This window comes from Pteropus alecto, unplaced genomic scaffold (genome assembly GCF_000325575.1).
Source record: "Pteropus alecto unplaced genomic scaffold, ASM32557v1 scaffold78, whole genome shotgun sequence".
NCBI lineage: Eukaryota > Metazoa > Chordata > Mammalia > Chiroptera > Pteropodidae > Pteropus > Pteropus alecto.
The window spans coordinates 2,571,284-2,582,383 of NW_006443124.1; positions in this window are offsets into that span (position 1 = coordinate 2,571,284).

Here is an 11,100-nt window from a genome sequence, read left to right on the forward strand (position 1 = left end):
TTTTGGAGGAGATTTTTTTGGAGGTGACAGTACAATATGTTATGTCTTGGAAATTTTCTGAATTACTGAGGGACTGACCTTAATCAGTTGACAAGCCAAAAGCTTAGACTACAATGTGGTAGGTTTGCCTGTGCAGTGCCATGCACCTGGTTTGGATTTTTCTTTTCTCTGCAGTGATTGGCTTGCACATTTTTTATGTTACTTAATCCTAACAGTAATTATTTAACTAACAATTTGGTATTGGTTTTCCCCAGTCGCTTCAAGGTGAAGACTTCACATTTGCTATATGAGTAATGTCTCTGAAGTAAGACTCCTTTCTTTGCTTACAAAAAGAATTGAATTTAAAATCATCTTAAGTCAATCGTTTTCACTTTTTCTACTTCATGTTTAATGTGGAGAATCAACAGAGTCAGGAGGAGGGAAGCAGATCAGCCCTGTTTCTCCTACACAGCCTCCGTATCAGCCGGGATATCTTACCTCATTGGCCCATTTACAGTCTCTGTCAGCAAATAGTGTTTGAGGCATTGCAGTGAAAGCACGCTTCTGTTAATGGCATCTAAATCAAATCCTCCAATGCCTTTGGCTTGCATCTTAGCATAAATCATGTCTTACTACTCGTGTGCTTTGAAAGTCAACGAGTTTAGACTCTGGTTGTTCTGCAGGAGTCGTTGAAAATTAAAATGACTTGGTGATCAATTATTTCTTTTTTAAATTTATTTTTAATCGACATACAGTGTTATATTAGTTTCAGGTACACAACATAGTATTTAGACATTTATATACCTTACAAAGTGATTGCCATGATAAGTCTGGTAATAATCTGTCACCATACATAGTAATTGCAATATTAAGACTATATTCTCTATTCTGTACATTATATCCTTTTTACTTTATAACTGGCAGATCGTACTTCTTAAAACTTTTGTTTTCATAGTCTCTAAGACTTGAACTTGGACTTCATTCAAAAAATGGAAGGTCAAATTTATGGAAATGGAAAAGTATAAATATCATTTGAGTCTCATCCTACTGAATCACTTTAAATCAAAAGACCTACTCTTGCACAATGCTGCCGTTATTACATAAAAGTCATCCTCAGATATTCACACTGACTGTTGTCTTCATCCTGACCTGAACGACCTTATAGCTCCCTGCATATCCTCACTTCTTGCTTCTCTCTTTTGCATGACATCTGGCACTATCATCTGGCTTTATCTTTTTGCTTTTTTTCCTCACCCTCAAAGAGATTCTCCCTCTGATCATGTCATATTTTGAACATCCTAAATAATAAGCATTTTCTCTAGGGCAGAGTAGTGTCTAGAAGCTTAGATGTTGACAGAGGCCTTCAGAAGCACCCCCACTCCCTGAGTTTGCCTTGACCACAATCGCAGACAGTATGTGCCTTGTCAGTACTTTTAGTCAGTCGCTGAAATGGCTGGTAGCAAGTCTTGCAAGTCTGCCAGGAGCCAATCTCCTGTGCATAGGCCCATCTGTTCTGAAGAAGCTATAAGATTAGTGCTTACTAATGAATATTTGAATGCATATTAATAACAGAGAATACATAGAGGCTGTTTACTATGTGACAATATTACCTGTACCAAGAATTGTTGCGTGATATATAATTTAACCTTCAAAATAGCCCCATGAAGTAGGTACAATTATAAGTTCAATCATTAAGTTAATACAAAATAGGAGAATTTTGTGTGTTTAATCTATACTTCCTTCTGTACCCCACTTCTAGTCAATGAGAAGACTGAGTTATTAGACAATTTTAAGTCACATCACTATAATCATAATATCTACTATAGCACTCCCATTCCTGGCCCTAAGCAATGGGGCAAACACTAGATTTTAAGGTCAGATCAAATATCTGGGAACCTAAGAGCCAACATAGACAGCTAAATGTGCATTGATCATTTTCTAAAAGCCAGGCCCTAGACAAGTATTTTATACGCATCATCCCATTAAAACCTCACTGCCTCCTCTAGGTATTGTCCTTCTCATTTTTAAATAAGTCAATCAAGGCTTCAAGAGGTAAGTGACTCATCCAAAGTTATCCAGCTAGCAGGTGGTGGAGCTAGACTCAAACCCAGATCTGTCTGGCTCTGAAGCCACTTTACTAAAAGAGTGAAACTTTATATCGCCAAGTCATGTATCAGAACTGTTTCATCTTGAACTTTTACAAAAGCTCAGTTGACTAAGTATTTACCTAGGATTCTGCCTTATAAGGTCTTATACTTGGGTCAAAGTTGAAGAATTGATTTAAAAGTCACTTCACCAGTAAACAGCTCCCTGTCTTCTCCCAAATGTTATCAATTCTGAGAAAAAGGAGGAATGGAGTTTTTTCACACACACAAGGGAACTCTTCTCTGGAGTGGAAATGAGGCCATTGTTTGACTCTGTTCATTGATTTGTGTGAACTTTTCTTCCACTCTTAAGGTGAGTTTTAGCTGGGAGCTTAGATAGCTGAAGCATACTCTGAAACTTTGTGAGTAAAAAAGCAAAGCTGCCGATTGCGGTCTCGGGTCTTGGGTGTAAGGGTTTCTCCAGCGTGAGTGGCCGGCCTGAACTTCCTATCTCCACAGATCAGGCTCCTCTGTCAGTGTTTCAGAGCCACCAGAACTCGCCTCCGGTCAGTCTGTCCGATCCCAGTCTTCTTGCTGGTCCAGGAGGCTGGCCCTCACTTCTCTGCCTCTGCTCATGTTGTTGTCTTCCTGTCTCCCTCCTGCTCACTCACTCAGATTTGCCTGCCAATTCATCTAACCCCAACCACTGTTTGGGGGAATATAAATTAGTACAGCCACTATGGAAAACAGTGTGGAGGTTCCTTAAAGGTAGAACTACCATATGATCTATCAATACCACTTCTGGGTATATATCAAGGAAACGAAATCAGTGTCTTGAAAAGATATTGCACTCCCAGACTCATTGCAGCATTATTCACAATAGCCAAGATATGAAAACAACTTAAAAGCCCGTCAAGGAATGAGTAAGAAAATGTGGTATATACATGTACAATGAAATATTCTTCAGCATTAAAAAGAAGGAAATCCTACCGTTTGTCACATCATGGATGAACCCGGAAGGCATTAGGCTAAGTAAAATAAGGTCCACACAGAAAGTCAAATACTGTATGATGTCACTTATATGTGGAATCTAAAAACATCAAACTCACAGAAGCAGTGAGTAGACTGGTGGTTTCCCAGGACTGAGGGGAAATGGAGAAATGTTGGTTAAAAGGTATAAACTTTTAGTTATACAATGGATAAGCTCTGGGATCTAATGTGCAGCATGGTGACTGTAGTTAATAATACTGGATTATATATTTGAAGATTGCAAAGAGAATTCCCACCATACACACAAAAATGTAGTAACTATGTGAGGTGATGGATGTATTAGTTAGCTTGATTGTGGTAATCATTTCACAAGTATACATATATAAAATCATGTTGTACACTTTAAATATATATAATTTTTATTTCTCAATTATACCTCAGTAAGAGCTGGAAAAAAATTAAAAATACATTTAGAAATTTTAAAAGTTAAATTTTAAGAAAGAAACCACCCAACCAAACTCTACCCAGATTCCTGATCCACAAAGCTATTAGCAAAATAGAATGGTTGTTTTAAGCTGCTCTGTTGAAGGTACTTGGTTAATGCAACAGATAATCGAGCATAGTCCTAATCTTTTGAAGTTGACATAATGAAGGATGGACAAGGCAGTGTTGCAGTGATATCTCCCTTTGTGTCTGGTGTGGGAAACAAAACAGTATTAGGCATCCTCTTAAGACGGTCCTGGTGCAGATTTTCTCACGTTCTTAAGACTGGCCTGGGAGTGATCTCTGTGTTTGGAGTCTTAAAAATGTAGTTTTACACCTTGCCTTTGCCACTTATTCTCTGTGAGAACTTGGACAAGCTGCCTGACATTTCAGAACTTCTATTTCCTCATTTGTGAAATGGGATAACACCTCCCAGGGTTTTGTAAAACTTAAATGAGATAATGAACATAAAGTACTCAGCAGAGAGCCAGGCACAGAGTAAACATCCAATAAATAGTAACTATAACTATTAATACACATATATTCATTCTGATGATTCACTTTCCATGATTCCACAACAGAAAATCTTGAACTTATTACACACTATCTTTAGAAAAGCTAGATTAACTTCTGCCAGGTGATTTGTACCACAACATTTAGGCAATATTTACTTAACGTTGACAATAATTTTTCTCACGGACAATGCTTTTTCCAGTTAGAACAAGGGGAGCTGAGTCGTTGAAAGATAATTCAATTGCTGATGGGTTGAAATCAGAATATTCACTTTATCAGGGGTCAGGCTTCTGTTTTTAAGGGAAAATTAAGAAGTTTCTGCTTGTTAGTCACACTTCATGCCAGATTTGGACTGCCTTTATTCGCACTCAGATTCCTGTGATTACTACATTATGGTGTTAGACAGTGATCACAAGAGTGTAAAAGACACATGATGCTACCTGATAGTTTTTACAATCTTATTGGCTGTTGCACTCTGCATATGCTACTCTGCGGTGCCTTCGAGCATTTGCTACCTATCCTGAAGTCCACAGTCAGAGCCTGAGAGCCCCATAGGCCAGATGGCTTCCTAGTTCACTGGCATCATAGGGCCATTACACCTGCATATTGGCTTGTAGGTCCTACGAGGTTAAGAAGGAAGAAACCTGCTTTTCAAAGGCTGGAACAAGATTATTTCTTAGAATATAGAGAATATAGGTCCCATAGGCAGTATTTATTCATTCCACAAATTTTTACGGAGAATCTACTGTGTTCCAGGGGCCATGCTAGGTGCTGAGGATAAAGCAGTGAACAAACTTGACTTTATACAAATAACCACAAATAATTTTTAAGTAAGAAGACATTTTATAAAACAATCACTCACCCTTTAAATAAATGTTATGAAGAATAGGCATTAGAGTGCTGGCAATTAACAAGGAAGTAAGACAGAGTCCAGGAATGCTTCTCTGGGAAAAGAATATCTAAGCTGTGGCTTAGAGGTTGAGTAGGAATTAGCCAAGACAGATGGGTAGAGAGCTATAAGTAATAGCATGTGCAAAGACCAGGCACTGCCCCTTTGCTGGATCTCGGACAAGAGTGCGAATGGAAGGCTCAGGTCCAGAATCCACTCCTCTTTCTTTCTTTCTTTTTTTCCCCTTCACCTGCATCCATTCTGTACTGTGAGGGGATTTATGCCTATATATGTGAAGACCTATCCTAAACATCTAACCTCTTAACCCATTCCAAAAGAAAAGAGCCATTCAGAGGTATGTACTCTGTGACACGATGTGCCCTGGAAATAGCAAACCCCGTGAAGAAGGCTGTAACAGGCTCTGGAAGCGGGGTGCCAGGTCCTACGACAGTGGCCTAGAAATGGGTTCATGGCCCACATCCTGCGCAGGAGCTCTTAACCTGCCGAGTCCACAAATCAGAAGTCTAGACATGCATCAGTGAGCCTGCCTGAGACCCAGTTTACATTTGTGTGTGAGGCCACAAGTGTGTGCATGTTTCTGAAAGGCAGCTCACAGTTTCCTTCAGCCTCATAAATCCACAATGCCCCAAATGTTAACAATCACTGAAGCAATTAGAGATTATCCAGATGACTCTGAGATCTCTGAGTTCAGAGCCTCCAGGATTCCCAGACAACCTCTACTCATGAAATGCTCTTTAACCTGGGCCTAGCTGTAAAGGTCCTAGGGAGAAAAGGATAGATAAGAAAACATTTGAACATTAATTGAAATTTCTATTATATGTTCTCTGTACTCACATATGACTACTAAATATTTCAGAAAAGCTATACATCAGTCCAGTGGAGACTGTATCTCACCTTCTTCTAAAGCACTAAATTTCTCAGCAGCTAAGAAAGACTGTCACCAGTATTTTATTACTTCTCCTGTAGTTTAGGAAGAAAACATTTTAGGGGAAAAAAACGGGGATGTTGGGGGGAATACATAAAAATTAGTGGTGATATCTAAAATCAAGGCATCTATTTTATTTAAGAAAATCTATTTTGCTGACAGAAAAAGTCTTAAAATAGCATTTTTGAGTTCCTTTTGCTGGTGGGTAAATAGTGCTTACTTCCAGTCTTCATTCTTTTACCAAGAAGGACTGCTTGGAGTTCTCAGTTTTGTCTAAAAGTAAGAGTTAAAGTTATTTTATAAAATTAAGAGATTATAAGATTGTTCCAAAGAGTTAAAGTGCCTTTGGAGTTTTAGAATTGGATTATCCTACATAGATACTAATACAGTGTGCTTATAGCTAAGGATACTGGGAGAGGTGTTCTCTTTTTCTAGGTTTATATGTTACAAAAAAGAATGATGTCATCCCAATGGACAGTAGCTTTTCCAGACAAAGAGAATCATTCTTATAATCATTTCTTGGTCTGTCCACCACCACTACTTATGAAGCGGGCTCTCAGGGTAAAATAAATATTGACTGAGTGATTATTATATGGCAACCCTCTCCTGAGCGCTTTATACATGTTAACTCCCTATTACACCAATGAGAAAAGCAAAGCTCAAAGAAGTTTGGTCCCCTAGATGGTAAGGGGTAGCGTGAGCATTTGAACCCAGGTTTAATTGACTCCAGAGTCATTGCTCTCAACCTCTGTGGCGATATATGGAAGAAAGAGGCCCTCTTTTAAAAAGGCAGACTCACGCAAAGAGCTCTATGCAAGCATAAATGCATACAGTGCTCACAGTGTGCATGAGCACTCGGGAGACAGGAAGTGGGCCGATTAGTACCAGATGGGGCCCATAAGAGAGTTTCGTGTGCAGTCCTGCAGGGGGTAGACGCCAGAGTTTCTGCCTAAATGCACACACACTCTTGCTCCTTACTGCTCTGCCCTGCACTAAGTCTCCTTCAGAAAATATTTGCCCAGAGCAGTTTTCACGTAGGGATGAGGTTAGTGTGGGTTATTTTTGTTGTGTTTGCTCAGGCATAACAGGAGGCAATGGCTCCTTGTGTTCTCATAAATACACTATGATCTTCAGATGGGCCTATCAGACAGAGGGCTGTTCTTTTCAAAGAACTGGAAATTATCAGGTTGTGAGAATCCTGTTATGATAACATGTAACAACCTTTTACTCAGCAGTCTAAAGAGAAAGATGGCTTTCAGATAGTAGCTACTGACTGTAATAATAATGATGACTGACATTTGTGGACCTTAACGTCAAGCCATTTTAGGCACCTTATGCGCATCCACTCATGGAATCTGCAAACAGTCCCAGAGGGTGGCTGCTGGTATCCCCATGTTGCAGACGAGGACCCTGAAGCTAAGGAGGTTAAGTGGATGCAAGCCCGAAGTCACATGCTAGGAAGTGGCAGAGCTGAGATTGGAAGCCAAATCATTTTAATTTTTAGAGTCACAGTCTTGAGCACAAGCTGCCTTGTAATACCTAGTTCCTGACAATTGTGAGACTAATAATTTGTCTTTTCCAATGAAATCATAAGGCAGGGTGACCGCGTTGGAAAATGGAAGCATGAGACCACAAGGGGCTGCTTATCACTAAATGTCACTAGTTTCCTTTAAAAAAATTGCCTAAGATGTACAGAGAAAATAAATAAATAAGTCCCTAAAAATCTACATTATTCATGGAGGATGATGCTTGAAGGAATTGTTTAATAGAACTGGGGAAATAACAGCGTTAAAATGGGTTACTATGTCTCTGGTTTTACATGTTTTAATGTTAAGGGCCCTTATTGATGTTAAAGCAAAAGTCTTATACCAGCATCCTAATCATCATCCTCAAAGAAAAGAAAGAACACCAGAAGTGAAGATCTTTCCACCCCATCCCCACCCCTACTCCCACCTCCCATCATGTCTTCCTATTGACATTCCTCCAGTATATTTGCAGGAAGAATCTATGAAAATCTATGAAATTCTCAACCCAGAACTTTAGTATATTCAATATGTCAGCCAATCACTGAAGAAGTATTTCTGTGCCTAGTACTCAGCAAGGCACTTTGGGATACACAAAAAATATGTACATGTTTTTTCGTACATTTTCCACTTAATTCTTTGATCACACCAGCTTTTGGAGATAGTTACTATTGTATGGCCTGTTTTCCAGAGGAAGAAACTGAGGCTCAGAGAAACCGATTAAGTTTTGGGTGACAACCTAGTAAGAGGCAGACCTGAGAAGTGAAACCTGACCTGTGTGCCTTCAGCATCGGCACTCCTGCCAATTACACTCTGTGGCTACACATACCTGAAGGCATGTAGGTATTGCTACTCCATAAGAATGCAACTCTGAGATAAGGAAAATGAGACTCAGAGAAATCATCCAGCAACTAGACCCTGAACTTAGATGGGTCTAATCTTAGATGGGTCTGACCTTAGGTGAGTCTGACCTCAAAGCCTTTCTCATCCTGAATGGTCCCCATCTTCAACATTAGTGGGTATTTCTGAGCCCTGTGCATTGGAAGTTGTGCTTTTTGTTATAGCTAACCAATCTAGGGCCTGATTTCACCAGAAAATGTGTTTGGGGGGTGGGGGGGCGGCGTGGTACTCAGTCTGCATGGTGGCTTCCTCTCTTGAGGATGGTTGAGCAGCAATGGTTCAAGTTTTCATTCGACATTAAATCTGAGGATAAACATGTTCATTCATTCCTACCAAAAGTCTAATAACTACCAAGCTGGGTCGCAGTGGCTTCATCTCAGTTTTTGTCATGACAAAAACATCAACCATGTTCGACACCCAAGGAAACACAGTATGTTCACTCCTGAGGACTGGGCCTTCAGCATCATCCTGAGCTGACTCCAAGGCAAACGTAGATGTTATAAAGGTACTCTTCAGTAGAACTCAGTGAAAACAATTCCTGAGACTAATGAAAGGATCCAAACTTCCCCCTGTTTTTACAGTAAGACCTAAACAAGAGACATTACATAGAGTTGGACTAAATACCCTCTAAAATTTCTTCCAACTTCTAGAAGTTTCAGCTTTGTTTCCCATTTCAGTGAAAATCTGTCTTCCATTCACTGTTTCCCACCTTGACAACACTTTGTTGAAATGTCCCATGAATTAACCACATTTGAGATCTCAACTATAAAACTGGGTTTAAAAGGGCCAGTTTATAGCAAATACTCTAACTTTATATAATTGGAGTTAATGGGAAATGATGAGTTGGTGTGACATTGCATTAGTACACAGTGTACTCCAGTTCCTAGAAAATACACTATTCAAAAATTTACCTAGTTCTCTTGAGTCCATCAAAAGCTTGTACCCTGCCCTGAGTAGATCTCAGATGTTTCTCATTAATATTTCCTAAATATCCTATCTTAAGTTAGGCAAGATTTGCATCCTTTTTCTCTAGCAATTATATGATCCATTTTTACTGTAAGTGGAACATTGAAGACCAATGAAAAATATTTAAAATGCAAAAAAAAAAAATAAATTAGAAATACTACCCATTTGAAATAATCAGGGCTCATGGATAAAAACATTTTCTTATAAGATATGACTATAATATGTGTACTATTGTACCTATTATACTATTTTGTTAAAAGTGCCTAGAGAGCAAACATTCTGTTTCACAGGTCTCAGCCAGTATTTGCTATATTAATCATTCCACATTGCACATTTATGGGCAATTAACCAAATTTTACAATGTCCACCTATTCTCTTGGAAGAAGGAAAGAACCAAGTACAGTACTAGGCATGGAGTAAATATTCAACAAATGCTGTTAATTGATTGCTTAATTGGACTGGAAACTGCTGTAAATCTTTCTGAAAATGAGAGTGCCAGCTAATACAACACAATGAACCAATGAATAACTAAACATTACTAATGCTGAAATTTACTTAATATGGACTTTCACAGGGACTTACCTACCTTCCAGTGATAAGCTTAGGCAAAACACTATCTGGCTTCGTTAGTATAGCATTGTGAGTCCTTGAGTACAGTTTGGGATGTGTTATTGTTCCTCTGTGTGCATGCATACGTACATGTATATGTTATCACAAAGTCTCTAATTTTGTTATTTAGAGTCCAGAACATCCAGAATGGTAGTGAGGAGCCAAGATAGGGGAAAGGAGCTTAATGGGTTGAATTAGAGAATGTCTGGCTTATTTATATTCTGATTCTGCACATATTGCCCACCCCTTCCCACTTCCATGCACTCTTTCTTTGCCAATCGGTACACATTAAAATTGCTAAGATCCATCAGAAAACCTTTCACCTCTTCATCTCAAGAAAAGCTAACATCTACTGAGTGCTTACTGTATACCAAGCTTTACATATATTATTCCATTTGATCTTCAAAATAGCCATCTGTGGTCATGTACTAGCATCTGTATTATACATGAGGACATGAGACTTAGAGGTGAAGATGACAGAGATGGGTGGCAGAGAAGCATTTGAACCCATGGCTCTCATTCCAAAGCCTTTGCCCCTCATTGCTATGGCACACACTTTATACTTCATCCCTTAAAACAGCTTTTAAACTATAGACCACAGTTATGTATACATGATTGAAATACTATCTACTTGTTTTGTATTAGTAAATGCTGGCTGCCCAGATAATTATTAAGTCTTCTAGAACAGGAACTTGAATTTCTGCCTTGTCTTTAATACATTTTGATTGTGTGATATGCTACAGAACCATACAGTCCAAGTTCAAATCATAGACCTACCACTCACTAGCAGTGTGACCTTATGCAAACTACTGTACCTCATTTTCTCACCTGCAAAAGGGGTATCAAAAACATGCTTACCTTATAGGTGGATATTTTACATGAAGATTAAATATACTAAAACATGTAAAACCTATAGAATACAGTAAGCACCTAATGGCTGTTAGCTACTGTTTTCCCCTACCTAAACACAGCATCAGTGGGCACACAACAGGTGTTCAGTTGTCTACCAAACAACTGAGTGGCCATAGCAGTAAATGAGGGATTTTATCACAAAGCATAGAGTCAGACTTTATTTGGGTAAGCCTTTGGCTGCCCATCACATACCAGCGCCTGGCTCAGTCCCTGGTGTATTGTGCTCAATAAGAAATTATTGAATAAATTATTTAATGAACTAACCCACCAACCAACCAGCCAGTGTTTTACCTACCAACCAATCCC